The sequence below is a fragment of the Myodes glareolus genome, chromosome 14, assembly GCF_982192425.1.
Source record: "Myodes glareolus chromosome 14, mMyoGla1.1, whole genome shotgun sequence".
Taxonomy (NCBI): domain Eukaryota; kingdom Metazoa; phylum Chordata; class Mammalia; order Rodentia; family Cricetidae; genus Myodes; species Myodes glareolus.
The window spans coordinates 58,179,077-58,198,278 of NC_142039.1; the positions used below are offsets into that span (position 1 = coordinate 58,179,077).

At 45.5% G+C, this 19,202-nt stretch overlaps 1 protein-coding gene across 3 annotated transcripts in view; it reads right to left on the reverse strand.

Annotated features, from left to right (window-relative positions):
• The window catches only part of Adtrp (androgen dependent TFPI regulating protein), an 86,172-nt gene that overhangs the window by 18,081 nt on the left and 48,889 nt on the right, over nt 1-19,202 (reverse strand). The window lies entirely within an intron of this gene.

Here is a 19,202-nt window from a genome sequence, read left to right on the forward strand (position 1 = left end):
AGTCCTTTTCCATTCTATCCACTTGTACCAGGTTGACTTTTGTGACACTTGAGTTGGGCCATTCTTCTTGGGAGCCCCAGGTCCTCCTGTGGTGTCCAGTTACCTGCAGTGTTGGTCTGAATGCCTCTGTGTGGCTTCTAAGGCTCTTCTAAGACATGTGTTACCATCCTCTCTGGCCTTGCATGCTGTCTGCTGTGCCCTTACACACACACACACACACACACACACACACACACACACACTTTCGCTTACGTATACACGCACAAATACCTTCTTTTTCTGTTTGGACAGGGCAGTGTCCCTCAGAGTTCTCTGTACTCTGTATGATGTGCTCTATCCAGAAGCCTCATCAAGCTTCCTCTCCACAAGTGGGCTGTGTCTTTTCCCTCTGTGCACGTGCGTGGAGCTAGACTCCTGACAGCTAATGCTGTCTTCTGTGGCGCTCTCTGTGGATTTTCCCTCTTGCTAATTTCTCTTGGTCTGCTGCTGCTGTATCTGGCTGCCATGTAGACTCATACTGGTGCCATGCATCCATAAGCATGGGGTGTGGGGCAGAAAACACTTCCCACGTTCTCTATGTTCCCCCACTGTAGTCAGCGCTGAGCTCATTCCTGCGAGGGATGCTAGGTGCTGTGGGGCATTCAGAAGGCTGCTTCTGACGCTAAGTTCACCGTCTTCCCCATATCTTTCCCTATTCTAACCATATGCTTTGTTTTATCTTTCGAATACTTAAGACTCCATTAAGAAAATACAGTCAAGGAAGTGCACCTCTAGGGATGAGGTTGTTGGTTAAAACTGCTGGGGCTACACCCTTTTGGGTTTTAGAAGCTGCTCTAGGTCCAGTCCCTGGAGGTCTATACACAAAGCTCCCTTCGTTGAAAAGACCATCTGTCACTCTGCACCCAGGTTGACACAGTTCTTTGCAGCCCCTTGCATCCAAAGCCTCCTGATGTTGAGTCCTGGTAGCTGTCCCCACCTAAGTCACAGAGTCCTCAGGGCTTAGGAGGATCTGGGTGCTTCTACCTAGCCTATGGGGCTGGAGCTCAGGTCTCTGGCTCAGGGAACTCCTCATTGACTGTCCCACAAGACTTCAGCTCGGTGGGGGGGTAGTCTCCAGGAGTTGGTAGCTTCTTTTGTCCCTGGCAGCTAGAGCCCAATCAGGAGATCAAGATGAGCTTCTTCGGGTGACCAGTTTTGTGACAAATGGGACTGGGGTAATAGGATGCAGATTTTAAGGATAAGGGCGAGGACATCATTGGCTGGAGTATCCCAGCCAAGGTCACAAATGGGTGACAATGGAACTGCTGAGCATCCTAAGGGCTTGGGGTCCTGTGCGGTAGTAACAAGGCATGGAGAACAGCGCAGCTTTTATGCACTTTGCTTGACCCTGGTCCTGCGTGTGCTGACTAGCTAGATGGACGTACACTGGAGAGTGTTCCAGATTCTCTCTCATGCCCAGTACCTTCCCATGAGCCTGACTACAATTTGCTGTTTTTCTGTGTTCCTCCAATGGAGAAGAATGGTGTTTAGGGGCATGAAGAATGGTGTTTAGGGACATAACCTTCCTAATGTCACCTTGGGGCAGTAGTTGAAGACCTCTGGGCTTCGGCTACCCTGATGTCAAGTGGGTACAATGTGTGAGCCACTTTTGGTAAGCTCATGTAAATTATTTAGTATTTGGGAGCGTCTGGCAACCACCGGCCATGGTTGTCACTATCATTGTTGTGAATTCCATCCTTCTCATGGGAGAATTCAGGGTGGAGAAGGGTCTGGGGTATTCACAGCTTGGATGCTCCTAGCTTGTGCTTTACAAGCAACTACAGCGTGAATGCTAGAGAATGTGAGCAGATCCTGGGTCATCCTGGGGACTTCCTCCCCTGCCCAGCACAGGTCCCAGAGCTCCCAGATGCAGCAGGCTCCAATTTCTGATCATCCTCAGTGGCTGATCTTAGCGTTGTCTCTATGTAGAAGCCATCATGGGAGCTGTCAAGGGACAGAGTTGTCTGCTCTGCGTAGAAAACTGCCTCTCTTCCTGCCTTTGCAGTGGGAAGGACGGATCCAGCTTCTATTAGGAGTCATTAACAGGTCCATTATACTGGCCATTGAGCTGACAGATTTTATTAACCTCACCCACAACCAGAAGCTCCCTGTTGTCTGCGCTAATGATGGTTGGGAACAGAATTCCTGTGGAATAATGCAGTATGTTTGCATTAGGAGTAAATGAGTTCATGGTGATTAATGCTTTTACAACCAACAACTCAGGGGATGCATGACTGGCCACCTCTACTAGGTGCCTGCCCTTTGCTAGTGACATGCAATTGGATTTCCAAATAAACTCTCCCTGATGGCTTCTGGGAAATTCACTTCCGTGATGCTATTAGTGATGGTCCATAGACGGCGGCTTCTCACCAGTGAGAAGGTCTTTAAAGTACCACATTTTCTCAAAGGGGTTTGGGGTAGACAGGAGTGAGGCCGGAAGACTGCGGTCTACAGGCTTTGTAAATACTGAGCTACTGAGCAGAGCCAAGCACGATGCAATAAAACCTCTTCTGTGCTTCCGATATATCTGTGTTTCACCTCATATTGACATAAATTACATAACCTTTGCCAGAGAGCACAGATTTCAAAGAAAAAAAATGGGAAAAAAGAGTTCAATAAGGGAAAAAAATCAAATATGCTTTCTGCTTCCAACAAAATCTAATAATTAGGCTGGGATTGACACAAATTAGAACGCTGCCAAAAATTACCGCAAACAGTGACTCAGTCTGTATTTCAATTAACAGTTTCTCAGTTTCCCTTATAAACCGTGAAACTGACAAAAATTAATTATCTCAGAGAGGGTAAAATATTTCCTTCTGAAGTAAACAAAACATCACAGGCTGAAACAATGGCATATGTAAACACAGTGGGTGGGGCGAAACTATCTCTCCCAGTGAATGAAGTTGTCTTTTGGGTGAATTCTCCTTTCAATGTGCCATTGTCCCTTTTTGTCCCTCCCGGTTATTCCTTCTCCCCTAGTCTTTCTATAATGCCAATTTCCATCTGAATTACATGCAAAATATTAGTTTAGGTACTAGTACAATAATTGTACTTTAGATTCTCTGGGGTTGTGAATAATAACCATAGAACATTCTTACTGATCGCAAGAGAAGTAACTGGAAAAACGTTTGAGCTCGCATTCCTATTCGCCTCCTTGTTGCAGAAAAGCGGCTGCTACAGTGGCCCTACAGGTGACCTGAACCTACCATGGCTGCCTTCTCTGCCTGACTCTCAGGCAGCACTCCTCAGCCAATGAAGGCGTGAGTGGAGCCCACAGGCATCTTGGTTTTGGTCTTTGCTCTACAGTTCGGGATTAGCCTTGCAATTTTAGCTGCTCATGGCTACGGAGGCTCAGAGACTACATCTACAGGACAGCCAGTTACCTTTGGGAAAATTGTCTGTATTCTGTCAATCATGTTTTAAATAAACACTGATCAGCCAGGCAGGAAGTAGAGGCAGGGCGATGAGACAGGAGTATTCTGGGAAGCAGGAAGTTCCCTCTGCAGTTCTGCCCAGATCACAAAAGAAGCAACATGTGAGCTGGCACACTGAGAAAGGTACCAAGTCATGTGGCTAACATAGATAAAAATAATGGGTTAATATAAGCTACAAGAGCTAATAAGTAGCCTGAGCTAATGGACCAATCAGTTTATAATTTATGGAGATCTCTGTGTGAGTTTCTTTGGGGTTTGCCTGCTGTGGGGAACTGTGTGGGACAGAAAGCCCAACAAGCAGGCCCCTTCATTATTACAGTCACCTAAGACTCTAGTGGTGGAATGAGGGTTGGGGGAGAACATTTAATTTTTCTCTAATGAAAAAGAAAGGATCACTCTAAATGTGGGAGGTACCATTCCAGGGACTGAAGTCTCACACTGAATAAAAATGAAAGCGGAGCTGAGCAGTCACAGTTGCTCTCTGCTTCCTGACTGTGGCTATGTGACTCAGCAAGCTCTTGTCACGGCCTCCCGGTCCCTTGTCCCTCAACTGTGAGCCAAAAAGAACTCTTCCCTCCCAGGCAGATCTTGGTGATAGCAATGAGAAAAGTGTCTAAGATAACTTCTCCATGGCGCTAATGGGTGGATGTTTTTAAATGAGCCTTAGTGTGCTACAAGACCTCACTTCTGGACAGAGAAAGACAGATCTCATGATAAACCAGACACACCAGACAAATAAAAGGAACCTGCACAGAAGCTTTTTGAGGACAAGCATGACAAATCAAAATCTTAAATGTAAATGCCAGAGGTGAAAGAGTGGAAGCCAAGCAAACCTTACTTAAGCATTGTCATGCCCAGCTGAGGCTTGTCACGTGGCTCACCAGTATGCCCACGTCCCTTTCCATGCAGTGAGAGCGGTTTGGCTGATCCTATTAGGGCAGAGCCTGGTTTTGTTAGCACCATGTGGTCTCCAGCTAACAGCTTTTGACCCTCTTTCGCACTGACTTCCCTGGCTGGCTTTCTTCAAATCCCCACAGGACAACAGTGGAGGTCCTGGACACGTTGCCGGGAGTTTTTTATAGTCCCAAACTGAAGCCATCTGTATTATAGACTCCCTCCTGTTGTTAAAAAAGGTGCAGTTTTGCTTGAAGTAAATCTAATTCAGAAGTGTACATACAGGTCTTTCAGTTTTTTGCCTCGAAGGGATCTTGGCTTTTAACTCTTGTGTCCCTAGGGTTGGCAAGACTCCTCTTCTAGCCTCAATATTACAGTCTTGAAAGAGGACTGGCTGTACTTGTAAAACAAAATTCTCTTTTGCTTTCTAGGAACTCACTGGCAAGACTCCACTGTAATTACCGAGTCAACGTGAAATTGCCTTGGGCAAGGGGCGGAGGATGGAGGGACATAAACCACCCACAGACAGAGCTACAAGCTCTGGGTTTATTTCCACTATCCACCCAGGTAGCCAGACACAGGTTACCCACCTGCAAAGACATTAAAGACCAACTGCCTCATATATGGGGAAGGATAGTTAACGGGTTTTCCATTTTACGCTGAAATGCACCTGGACGGATGAACTAACGCATAGAGAGATGGACAGACAGATCTATGCTAACACCAAGCCAGCAAGAGCAGAACCAACAGTTCACCATAGAATCCTTTCATCAGTGTGGTGGAAAATTTTTACAATAAAAACACTGAGAGTTGAATAGCCTTCTCTGACTTGGAAATAGGTGGTGCTGTGGGGCAAGGGAGGAAGTGTGCTGGTATTTTTTTATGGATGTGTTTTTGAATGGGTAGCTGGACGACAGCTTCTTGAACCTTCTGAAAGCTTTGTAAGTCACCTTCCGCTTGTAGACTGGTATCCTCTGGGTTCACTAACCCAAGCATCCTCCTCCTGCCTGGAGAAACTAGTTGGCTTTCATAGAGTTTGGCCTGGAGAGGTAGTTATGGTTTGGATTCTCTCTAGTTAGGGTCAGATAAACAGACATCTGAGATTCTAGGACTGCATGGTGTATTCTGCCCCATTCTGTCTTTCCTTCTATGCTGTCTGCCACACTCGTTCTTGTAACCATTGACTTACTCCTTTAGACCTTATATCCAAACTTTATATTCCTTACAGCTGTTTAACTTTTAAATCTCAAGCTTCAACCTGCTGGCTTCCCCGCCCCCACGTGGAGGTCTGAGTAAGAAATGTTCCCTATAGACTCATGTATTTGCCTACGTAGTCCCTAGTTGGTGGTGCTATGGAGGGACGATATGGGACGTTTAGGAAGCAGAGCTTTGCTGGAGGAAGTCTGTCACTGGGCACAGGCTTTGAGGTTTCATAGCCTGCCCTCACATCCTTACTTCCTGCTTGCCGCCCTCACTCTCTCTTGCTTCCGGTGTGTGGAAGCCTGGAGCTCCCTGCTTCCTGGCTGTTTCTGTCTGTCATGCCTTCCTACCATGATGGACTGTAATCCATCTGGAGCTGTAAGCTACACTAAATCAAAACCTTTTTCTCATCTAAGTCGCTTCTGGTCATGACATTTTGTCAGAGCAACAAAAAAGAAAGGAGTACTCCTATCGGGAGCTTATTTTCCTACATTGTCATCTGGCCAGTCTTCTAAATCCCGTCTGACTACTTCCTGCTCAAAACCCTTTGGTGGCTCTCCCCTTCCTGTTCCTGTCCCCCTTCTCAAATCCCATCCCTATTCTCCAAGGCCTGTCAGCAGGCTGTCTTCCGTATTTTTTGCTTCTGTTGTCTTTTCCTGTGACTCCTTGCTTTTCTTTGTTTTAAATTGGTTCCTCTCCCCCCGCCCCCAGCCTTGAGATACCTTTCATCTCAAGTCCATTCATTAGCATTGGACGACCCAAAAAAAAACAGGACTCAAGAGAACAGGCACAGTAAACCCGCCAGAAAGCGGTAGTGAGTCCCCAAACGACTGACAGGAAAGAGAGGGGGCTGGCATGACGTGTTTTAGGCTCCGTTTGGAGAAATTAAAGGTGTTCTCCTTGTGAGAAAACCGAAAAGAAATTTTTACCATTACACTTCATTTAGGGGGCCATAAGTGATCTAGCGATTTTAACAGCATCCCCATGGCAAATAGTTCAGAGTTCTCGAATCTGTGGGTCAATAGCCTGGGAAGGCAACAGAAGAAAGCATGACCGGGGAAGACACTGCCTTGCACGCCACTGTGCAACATGTCCTGGTCTGAGCAACAGACCGGAAGTGCCATTTTCTTAGTCAATGTTTTTAGTTTGGAACTGGATGTCAGCCTCTTTGTCTAAAGCCCAGGTGCAAGAGTTATCTGCGGGTGGTGACGCAGATGTAAAAACTTGGAGGGATTATTTTTTAAAGGCGGTGGTGATACTGATGCCCTGGTATTGGAAATAAGCCTTCCCAAGCAAACCAGTAGTACCTCCTTCTCAGCTGCACTCGACTCCCCTTCCCTACCCACCCCCACTCCTGACCAGGACACACCCTTTCCTCCAAGGCCCTCCCTCAGCCCTATTCAGTGTGTTTGCTTGTTCGGCTGTAGTTTCGTGTGTCCGCTCCTATTCTCAGTGAGATAACACATCATTTGAGGACGAAGATCTAATTTATTCTTTGCTACACTTGCCTCTGGTTGGATAAATAAACATTGACTGGTCTTCTAGTTACAGAGGAAGGGCAAGTCCTTCGTGTGGCTTGGGCACCTATCTTTTCTTCACCTCATAATCAAGTTCCCCCCCACCTCTCTCTGGTTACTCGGCATCCCCATCTGAAGACCTCTGTGCCCTCTTTTAGTACAGATAGATCACCTGTTGTCCCTCCATGTCCTCACCCTCTTCCCCTCCTCCCCATTATGGAGGGCTCAGTGAGTCCTGGATGAATCCCAGAATTCCACTTGATATTCATCATGGCCTGCCTGAAGCCATCTGTTGTCCATTCCCATCACGACATCCTCCAAGCCCAGAGCGTCTCCCTCAGACTGAAGCAACTTAGGGCTTAGGCCACTTAATATTGGTGGTATTAATGAGTGAGGCCAAGGAACAGTCAAGGGGCAGGTGGAGAGTTCTGTGGGCCTGGAAAGGAGCCCAGAGTGACATCCATAGGCAGCGGCTTCTGTAGATCAGGATGTGTGTGTGAGGGAAGAGTGGCGCAGCCAGTCTCACAACTAGATGGCAGCAACCTCGTCATGGCTGGAGATGGCACGCTAGGTCTTAAAATTATGTCTTGGATACTGCAAGGAAGTCTATGAGCAGGTGAGACTCTGGGGAACAACCAACAGGTGCCGACATTTTGACGCCTACACTGCAGGCTTAACCAGTGGTACTGGCATTTGGAGTCACTGTCCCTGCAGGAAGCTGAAAAACCCGAAGGTAGCATACACAGCTCTTTGTCTGTCCTAGGACTAACTGGGCTACCTCCATCCTGAGGTTGGGACAGGTGGAATCCTCTCTCCTATGGCTTTGTTGAATAGCCACTCTTCATCAATCTTTTCTTCATCAATCTTTCTCCTATACTTCTTCCCTGACCCCTTGTCTGGTTCCACCAGGCACATACAGAGACAGACGGACAGGGAACTCTCTAGATGACTGTTCAAAATAAATGAGAGGTTGTTCTCCACACAGAGGGGGTTTAGGAAGCATTGGGGTTTGGCTTGCTTTGTAGGCACTGTGTTTCCCAGGCAACGTCACTTCCTCTCCAGTATCCTATTACCACATCAGTGGAGAACTCGGAACAGGAAAGACAGCTGTTTGGCTTGGGGAACAGCAGTGATTCATGAAACTGCCCTATAAGCACAAGTTCTGGGGTGCAGTTCTGAGCCCTCCTCAAGGCGGATCCTCTGAGGGACCACTTCCCTTTCTTCCTCCTCCTTTCCTCCCGCTGACCCATCATCCTTTCTGCTGGCGTTCGCTAGCTACTCTGCGCGAACGCTTGCTGCTCGTTGGTGATTTTCCAAGATGCACATGAATCAGTTGACGTGGGGTTAGTCTGAGTGTGGTTTCTGTTGAGTGCTTGTCAGTGAGGAGGAGGATGGCTGAAAGTGAGGGCCAAGAAATGCCCTGAACCTCAAAAGACAGCTCTGAATCCTCACGTTAAGCAACTGAAAAATAACATTAAGGAATGTAAACTTAGACTTATTTCAAACTGACCCTGTCACCCCAGGGACAGACTGCTTTTCAACTTCCATGTGGTGAAAGCTCTGAAAACATTAGACAGTGGTAGGTAGCATGAGGTGAAGTCTTTGGGGACCGCAAAGGATGGATACATCTTTGCTTAATTTGTCACTAGAAGTCCAATGTGCTATCCATTGTGCCACAGAGCCACATTCGTCTTTGCCGAATTCAAAGAATTATGCCCCTTTGTGTGAGGCTCACTGGATCAAAGTCTGTCTTAAAAACTCGAAGATTTTTTTTCCCATAGTTTTGGGCTCCTCGTCAGGTCTGATTAGTTCATAATGGTTACCAAATTGTGTTTTGTTGTATTTTGAAAAGGTTATTTTAGATGTCTACTTGCCTTAAACTACTTTTAAAATTATAAATTTGTTTCTCTTTGGAAAAAACTCAAAACAAAACAAAAATGGCTGTGCGTAGGATGTCAAACTGAAGTTGTCTAGTCTGATATTGGGAATTTGAGAAATATTTAGATAAGGACAAAGAACTGGGAGTCATCAGAGCATTAAACAAACTTTAAAAATCAAAGTAGAGAGAATGGGATGGAGGGAGAAGAGAGGAATAAGCAAGTATCTGGAATGAAATATCGTGGGACAAGCACAGTGCAGCCAGCACTTCTCATGCTCCTCTGCCTGACATTTTAGAAAAGATCATCCTTGAGTTGGGGCTTCCCCCATGTATCACAGGAAGTCCGGTACCATCCTTGGTTTGCATACATCAGATGTCAATAGCACCGTCCCTAGTCCCAGTGTGACAGTCTAAATTGCCTCCAGACATTGTTATATGTCCTCTGGAGATCAAATTCCATCTCAGCTGAGAGTTGAGAGTCTGATAAGTTCAGAATATGACGGAGTTGACGGTCAGATGGAGTTGGGGTCAGATGGACTTGGGGGTCAGATGGAGTTGAGGGATCAGATGGAGTTGGGGGGGTCAGATGGAGTTGGGGGTCAGATGGAATTGGGGCTCAAATGGAGTTGTGGGGTCAGATGAGGCTGAGGGGTCAGATGGGAGTTGAGGGTCAGATGGAGTTGGGGGTCAGATGGAGTTGGGGCTTAAATGGAGTTGGGGGTCAGATGGGGCTGAGGGTTCAGATGGGAGTTGAGGGTCAGATGGATCTGGGGGTAGATGGAGTTGGGGTCAGATGGAGTTGGGGGTCAGATGGAGTTGGGGGGGTCAGATAGAGTTGGGGGGTCAGATGAAGTTGGGGGTCAGATGGAGTTGGGGGTCCCCAGGTAAAATGATGGTCTAAAGACTGTTTTGCAAATGAGGCTGACATAAATGGTCAGTTTAGGGGTCATGTAAAGAGAAAACTAGGTGATTCCAGTAACAATGTGATCGTGTGTGTCCAAACTCGAGGAGAAATATTAAAACATAGCACCAGGGGCTAAGGGAATATCTCGGTTGGTAAATTTCTATACAAGCACTAGGACCTTGGTGTAGCTCCCAGCATCCATGTGCAAAGCAGTGTATAGGAGCAAATACCCATGATTCCAGTGTTGGCTGGAGACAGGAGGCTCCCTGGGGTTTCCCAGCAAGTCCATAGAACAAATGGGGAAGCTCTAGGTTCAGTCAAGACCTTGTTTGAAAAAATAATGTGTAGAGTGATTGAGGAAGAAACCCTCTGATCTCTACACACGTGCACACATTTGCACACACACACTCAAATGCATATGCATACACTTACACACAAAGACACAAGACTAAATTGACTAAGTATAGAGGCGAGAAGACAATTGTAAGTTCTCTGTGTTTCCACACGGATCACCCTTCCACAGCGAGTCTGTACTTCTTGCCCAGGGAGCCACTGGCTGCCAGCCTCCTGTTTATGGTATTCTTAGTCTTGGACCCTGGAGAGACTTTGAGGGTTAGCCTGGAGACCCTGCCATTCCCAGCAGTCCCACAGACCCAGAGATGGACTGAAATCTCACTTGGGACTATAAAATCTGGGAACCTGTGTGCGGGTTAAGGGAGCGACATGACTTTCAGCACCCTTCACACTCCTGAGAAAGCGTGCCTGGGCGAATTATTTCTCATTACCCAGAAAGCTGATTTGCTTCCTTCTCCTGGATTTCTTAGAGAAAACAACATCAAAAGGGCTCTAAAGGTCATGAAGCATCTTCTGAACAAAGAGCAGTCAACTGTGGCTTTTGAGCCTGAATATGCGCCTGGAGACGATATGCCGAACACACGCTGGGTAAGGTGTCTGGAATACCCCTCTGGAATGATTCTGCACTTTTTGGTTTCCAAATGCAGGAAACACAATGCAACAAAAACTCCCCTGCAATCCTCTGCATGTTGATGCGTCTCAGCTTTCCCATCTAAATTCTTGCTGGTAGCATCTGTTCCTTGTAAGGGAAGTAAGGAAGGGCTGAAATTGTTTGAGGTTTTTCTTAAAATTCTGTTCTTAAAATAAAGCCTTTGATTAGCAGGCAGCAATGGAAATGTTTGGTTCAATGGAGGCCACTAAAGAACTGCTTTTTCCTGATGAGGCTCCGTATTTCAAGGGTTTGCTTCCTTCGTATAACAAAACGACGCTCCGAGTCACACATCTGTGGGAACCCTTGTTTGTGTATGGAATACACTGCTCACTGTCAGGGCTGAGCCAGCCATTGCCCAAAGGAGGGAAATGGGCCCTTCACACACGTTTGTTCAGCGAGAAAAGATGCTTCTATTTTCAATCATGTCTCCTCCCACATCTCATTAATCTGGTGGCCTCCATGAGTGTGTATCTGTTTCTCTTCTTCCTTTCCTCCTCAGCCACACTTCTTCCTTGCTGCAATGGCTGTTTGACCTCTCACCCTGGCTCCCTGAATGTTCTTGCCCAGTGTACACCTGGCAATGGTGATAACCAAGGAAAGAAGAGATCAGCAAAAAGTCTCCACTAAAAGGTCTGACTTTGAGCCACGACCCAAACCAGGATAAACATTAGTCAATAAAATGAATGCTGTAACTATGGTGCTGTTCTTGTCTTACCCATTAACTAGCCTCAAATATACCGGGTCTCATTCAGGTAGAACCAAAACTTACATAAGTATTTCAAGATGCTAGGGAGCTTGGTAGAATTTCATTACAACTTTGTGTACAAAAACCAACCAACCAACCAACCAAACAAACAAACAAACAGACAAAAAACCCTTATCTCAAAAGTGTTATCTGCCCCCCTAGTATAACTTCCCTCTGCCACCAAGGCCACTTGATCTCATCACACCCTACTGTACCCCTAAAGAGAAAGAATCTTGGGTTCAGTCAAGATTACAGGGAAACCTGAGGCTAAGCGGTGATGCTCCATCCTTCCATGTAATAACCTCCATTACACATGCTCTGTATGCCACTTAAGATAAAAGACAAATGTCTCTGCTCTGGAAGACTTCACTGATGAGCAAAATTTTCTATAATCAAGAAAACACAGATGCCAACACACTGAGTGCTGTGAAGAAAGACTGAGAAACGACGCATGAGAACACAGGCAGAAAGGGTGCAGTACAGACAGAGTCAGGGACAGCCATTCAGAGGCTGGGTTTACAAATGCTTTGAAACATAAAGGGAGCCATTCAAGATCAGATGGGGAAGATTCCAGGTAAGAAGTACTGCATGGGAAGAGGTCCTGGTGCAGGAACGACTTCAAGGTTCATAGGAAAAGAGAAATGGCAAGAACATCTCAAACTCACCGGGCATCGATGACATACACCATTAATCCCAACATGCAGAGGCAGAGACAGGCAGATCTTTGTGAGTTTGAGGCCAGCCAGGACTATACAGTAAGACCCTGTCTCAATATATATAAACAAGAGGCTGGAGAGATGGCTCAGAGGTAAAGAACATTGTCTGCTCTTCCAGAGGTCCTGCGTTCAATTCCCAGCACCCACATGGTGGCTCATAACCATCTATGAGATCTGCTACCCTCTTCTGGAGTGCAGGCACACATACAGGCAGAACACTGTATACATAAGGAAACATAAATAAACAAATAAATATAAATAAGTAATTCCCAGCACACCAAGAAGAAAGACGTCCCATCTGAGCTGGAAGCAGTTAAGTCTGAAGAACACAGATCAAACAAACTAGGAAGCCATGGAGGAAGACTAAGGTAGTATTTTCCAATCTTTTTTGCTGTCACGTGGAGATAGTGAGAATGGCAAACAGTTATGGCTGGTCCAGAGCTCTGGTATAGGTCACGTAGGAAGTGGTTGCAGCCCCCAGCACATCAGCAGTGACTCTAGAAAGTGACCAGAAATGCTAACATACTTGAGTGGAATGGATAAGATATCTAAGGAATTGGCAAGGTCAATGCTGGCTTTTTGTTTGATTGATATTTTTGTTAGTTTATATTTTCTGAGCATAGTTCTGGGTTTCATAAAGACAATTTCTTTCAAATATGTCACATGATTTGACCATATTCCTTTCTCCACCCCATGTTCCCCCTTCCCCCTCATAATATGTCATCTTCCTTCCCCCAGCCTCCCCTTTTGCGTATCTAGCTTTTATTTACATAGACTCTAGGATCCACTAAAGGAAGAAGTGTGCAACACCTGTCTTTCTGAGTCGCTTATTTCACAAAACACAATGACATCAGATGGCATCCACTTTCCTGATAGCCCAGGTTTGTCTGGGACTCACTATGTAGCTGAGACTGGTCTTAAATCCACAGAAATCCACCTGCATTTCCTCAGTCTCCTGGGTGCTGGGGTTACAGGTATGAGCCCCTAAACCCAGCTTATTATTTGTTTCAAGAGACAGAGTCTCACTGTGTAGCTCCAAACAGTCTTATAACTACAATGCCAATCCTGGCTTTTATCCTAAGCAATTAGGAGAACATGGCTCCAGTTCCAAAGTTGGAAAAGCCCAGAATAGGCTTGGCAATGAAAATAAAATGAGTGGTTCTGAACATGTCAACTCAAAGGAAAAGAGATTTGTGACCATTTAGGCAATATTGAAGAAGACATTTGAAGGAACCCTACACGGTGAAGAGAGATGAACACTCACGAGGTCACGGGAAAGCAAAACCCCGTACCAGAACAGTAAACACAGCAGCGAGACCCAGGAAAGCCCCAAATATTACAAAAAGAACAAATGACAGGAAGGAATGTATGGGTTTCAATAATAACTCTGAATTTGATGGTCTCAATTCTCCCATCAAAAGATACAGACTAGAAAGCTGGTTTCACAAACAGGTACCTCTATGTGTTGCCTACAAGAAGCATCCTCTGTTTTAAAGATAAACACAAATTTTAGAGTAAGAAGAGGCTGGAAAAATGCGCTCCCAAGAAAATGCAACCCCAGAAAGCCAGCAGACACCACAGTATGACCATCTGACAAAATTGATTTCAAACCAAAATAAGAACAGATGAAAAAGGTCACTTAGTATTGATGACAGAGACAACTCATCAGGAGGTTTTGTGATCCATCCACAGCACCCATAAATGGAACACCGATGCCTCTGCTTTTACCCAACAAGCTCTACTTGACAGAAAAGCACAGGCTGGCATTGTCCAAGAGCAGTGTGTCACATCAAGACCTCAGTCACCCATTCTAAAAGCATCCAGACAAACCATCAACAAAGGAACATCAGAGTTAAACGACGACATCACTCACACAGATCTACCAGAATGATCCATCTGAACACTGGATGCATTCTTCTCAGGAGCCCCGGGAGCTTTCTCAAATCTCCCTTCTGAGATCTCATTCTTTTTTCCTAAGGTCACCCTTTGCTGCGGGGGTGTGAGCACTAAAATCTGTGTTAGTGTCTGCACTCCTGTTTTTGAAAATACTCTCACTGAGTTAACACTTTTGGCTGTTTGTTAGTTTTGTGTTGTTTTGCTTTTGAGACAAGGACTCACTGTGTGCCCGGTCTCAAGCTTGCAGTCCTCCTGCCTCAGCCTCCCAAGTTCCAAGGTTACCATCATGTGTCATTTTAGCAAGGTCTCAAAATGACTCAAGCCCTGAGAATGAAGAGACACCTGTAACCCAAGCTCTCAGAGAAGTGGCAGCCAGGGGTGAAGAACTAACGGCAGACAGGAAGAGCCCCAGGGTGATGTGGGGAAGAAACTGGATGTAGCCTGCAAGGGCTGAAGGTCAGACTGCTTCCCTGGCAAGCACGGCTTAGATCCTGGGAGGGAGCCTGGCCGACACTCTAGGAGCAAAGGTAATCAGAGAGTCATAGACTTAACCCTAAACCTAGGAAAACTGCTTTCCATAGCCCTGGTCCTACCTCTGGTCCACAGCAGAGGCAGAAGGCTGGACCCAGACCTGCTGGGTATTGCTCTTCCCCTCCCTTGCCTCCCTCTTCTTTTCTTCCAGGTGTGACAGCTCTTCCTTGATTGGTCCCATTTTTTTTCCCACCTTATTTGCATGCAATCCCATTCATCTAATCAGAATCCATTTGGTTCCAAAGAGCTCAACCCAGGAGTCTTAGAGAGGCAGTCTTAATTGACACACGCATCAGAGGAGCAAGGAAAAGAAGAGTTTCGATGCCACTTCCTGGCGGAGGCCAGCCCTCAGCAGAATCCTGGCTTTAGGACCCCAGAGGCTGGGCTTCCAGGGGCTCTATAGGGAAGCAAGACTGGCTTCAAGGCTTTAAGCTCGAGTTGGGGGAGAGAATTTGTCCCTGCTGCTGTCTCTGGCCTTGAAGGCACGCCACAGATGGAAGGCCTGCCACTCCTGCCACTCGTGTGGCTGACCCGCTTCCTGTAGGGCTGCTCTTGGTTGGCAGCTGAAACCCTCTGAGATCTCTCCAGCTCTAACTCTTGCCAACGGTCTCTGTTGGCACCTTGAAGGTTGCTGAGGGCACAAAGCTGTGGCACTCGCCACCTCTCTTGATTGGCACCCAAAACCTGCTGACAGCACAGGGCTATGATACCCATGGGCTCTCTTGGATGCATCTTCCTGCAGCTAAAAGTCTCAGGTGCCCTCTGTTGTTTGCCCACTACATTCTTAGAGGAAGGGCAGAACAAGATCCCAAGACGGGAGACTCAACCCTCTCAACACCACATTGATTAAATCAATTTTTCCCCTTACCTTTCTTTCCGTTCTAAGAACCTTGAAGCCATTATTGCACCTTTGCTGCCGAAACCCATCCCCAAGTCTGACAGTACGTGGTGCCTCAGTGTCCACAAGGGTCTGACTGCAGGGTCCCTTGAATACCAAAATATTTGGATACTTAAATCCTTTGTCGAAAGCAGTGGTTCTCAACCTTTCTAATGCTATAGCCCTTTAATACAGTTCCTCATGTTGTAGTGACCTCCAACCATAAAATTATTCCATTGATACTTCAGAACTGTAATTTTGCTACTGTTATGAATTGCAATATAAATAACTGCTATGCAGGATATCTGATATGCCACCCCTGTGGGGATCATGACCTGCAGTTGAGAACCACTGATCTAAAACATGGAGGTATTTTCTTTTCCTTTTACATTCTATTGGTTTATTGTGTCCGGAGTGGGTGCACATGTGCACATGTACAATGGTGTGTATGTGGAGGTTGGATTGTAAGTTGTGGGAGTCAGTTCTCAACCATGTGGGGCCTGATACTAAACTCAGGTCATAAAACTTAGTAACAAGCACCTCCATTCAGAGCTATATGGATGACTCAAAAAACATGGCAGTTACTTAGAAGGTGTGTACACCATCCTTTACACTTTAAGTCACCCTTAGAGTATCAATGATGGCCAACACAATGTAATTCTATGTAAATCATTGTTACACTAACTGATTAGAGGGTAAAAATAAGAAAAAAAAATCTAAACATGTTTGGTACATAAACATTTCCTCAATTATTTCTAATCTTCATTAACTGAATCTGTAAGATTCCAAACCAGAATATGTTTGGAAACGTGTCCTACTAACGACTGTCATCAGAATTTTCTTTAATCTCAGGGGTCTGCAGGATCACACATATGGCCTAGTAAGAGTGTTTTTTTGTCTGCTTTTTAGTCCTATGTGGAGCTCTTTTCTCCTACTTCTTCAATATGATGATTCATTGTTCTTAAACTTAAAAAAAAAACAGTAATTATCTCTTCAAATATTGCCTTTATCTCACTTTTTTGTTATCTCTCCGCTTTATTTTAACTTTGGGAAATTTCCATTGCTTTCTTGTATGTAAGCCAAGCATTTGAAAAGATTTTTAAAAAGTGTTTTATTCAGCAGTTGAGGTACCCTTTTCTTAACGAGAGTTTTCCCTTTGTGGGCTGCTTTTCTACGGTATGGCAGAGATGAAAGTCCCTTTGGATTCGGATTCCTTTGGCTATGGATGCCTTTGTCCATATGTCAATAAAACCCATTATTGTGTAGGTTAACTCTAGAAATGCAAAGTAACAGTGGGAAGAAATGGTTCAGTGAGACAGTGCTTGGCTTTAAAGCCTGAGGACCTGAGTTCGGATCCCCAGAACTTAAATGTGGTAGCAGCTTTACAATCCCCACGCTCCTCCAGTGAAATGGGAGCTGGAGACAAGGGGTACGGAGGCTTCCTAGTGTGCTTAGCAATGAACAAGCGGTGCTACCAGAAGCAAGGTAGAAGCGAAAGTCTGGACTTAAGGTTGTTACACATTCATACACATGCGCACAGAGAATTTGAAAAGTATAAAAAAAATGTATCGTTATCATGACCATGATTCAGAAAGAAGCATGAATTTTATGATCATGTGGCATCAGGATTCACTGGGAAAAAATAAATCTACTCAAGGAGTCCAAGCCTACATGGACAAGCAGTTCAAGCAATTATTTTAAACACGGAATGGTAAAATCAGAGAAACTCCCATGGAAGAGGGAGCTCTCTATCAGATGCGGTAAATGAGAGCCAAGGTCTCCATGAGCTGCCCCTATGGAGTGTCTCCATGAGTTGCCACCATGGCCTCGGTTGCTCACTGTGTGAATTGTGTGACCGCTACATATTCATCCAGGAACCACTACTAGCTCCGGGTTTGCAGTCTTCCCACAAACTTGTTGTCCTCTTCCACTAGACAATAGTGACCTCTACTTCTCTTTGGGTCTCATGAGCAGTCTTTTCTCTTGCTTAGACCCCTTGGAGGAAAGAATGCTTCAAACTGTGTGGTTTCTGGCTCTCTCTGCTATGTAGAGAGTAGGAAAGAAGCTGAGCAATTCCAAGTTGGCCTCAGTTTGACTTAATTCATTACATAACTGTAATTCAAATGTTACACACTTAACACACTGTGTGTACCAGGGGGTGTATGTTTGTGTATGTGGGATCAGCCATGTGCAGACACATGCAGCCGATACTCAACAACAGCCATCTTCCTCTATCACTCTCTCTTCATATCTGCTGTGGGACAATGGTCTTGTAACCTGTAAAGATTTGTCACTTGTATTGGCTTAACAAAACACTGGCCAGTAGCCAGGCAGGAAGTATAGGCGAGGCAACCAAAATAGGAGAATTCTGGGAAGAGGAAAGGCTCCATCTGCAGTATCACACAGACGCAGAGGAAGCAAGATGAGAATGTCTCACTGATAAAAGGTACCAAATAACATGGCTAACACAGACAAGAATTATGGGTTAATGTAAGATGTAAGAGTTAATTAAAAGAAACCTGATCTAATAGGCCAATCAGTTTATAATTAGTGTAGGCCTCTGTGTGTTTCTTTGGGACTGAGTGGTTGCAGGACCCAGCAGGACAGAAACTTCTGTCAACACATCTATCTATCTATCTATCTATCTATCTATCTATCTATCTATCTATCTATCTATCTTCTATTGAGACAAGGTCTCTCATTTCAGCTAAAGTCGTTGGCCAGTGAGCCCAAGGGATCTGCCTACCTCTGTCCCCTTTCTTTCCCCCACCCGCAGAAGGGTGCAGCCACACCACCTGGATTTTCACATGGGTGCTAGGGTATTTGAACACAGATCCTCATCCTTGCACAAGACCTTACCCACTGAGCCATTTCCCCATTCCCGTATATAACATTTAATTTGCTCTCCATAACATTTCTGAGGCTTCATGAGGTTCAACACACTTTTCTTGTTCTAAGGAATCCAACTCTCAGACAAATTTATTAGCTTTCTTAAAACCAGACAAGGCAATGGCAGAAACACCATCGTGTTGTGGATTGTAAAAATCTTCCACTGTAGGCTCATTCTTGTATTTGAACACTTGGTCCTTAGCTGGTGACCTTATTGGGAAGGTTCTCAAGCCTTTAGGAGGAGAAGCCTTATTGGAGGAAATGGGCCATGGGAAACAAACCTTGGGGTTTTATGCCCATTTTTCACTTTCTGTTCACTTTTTGCTTCCTGATTAACAATGTAGGGCGACCAGCTATCCTCCTGCTCCTTCCACCATGCCCTCCCCAAAATGATGTCATATGTCCCCTCAAACTCGAAGTCCTTGTGCACCTTTCCTCCCCTTAAAATCGGTTACAGCCAGATTTATACTACCAGATTAATAGAGATCAAAATCATGGTGTCCTGGGACTCGTCAATTTTTTTTTCATGAGATCTATTATAAACTTATGCGTGCTTGTTTCTCTGTGGCTTAGGCAGAGAGGTATTTCACTCGATGTGAGGTGTAGGGAGTGACTGAGCTTCAATGTTTTCCTTCCTAGTTTACCCTTCTCAACCTCTTAGCCCAAACAGACCTC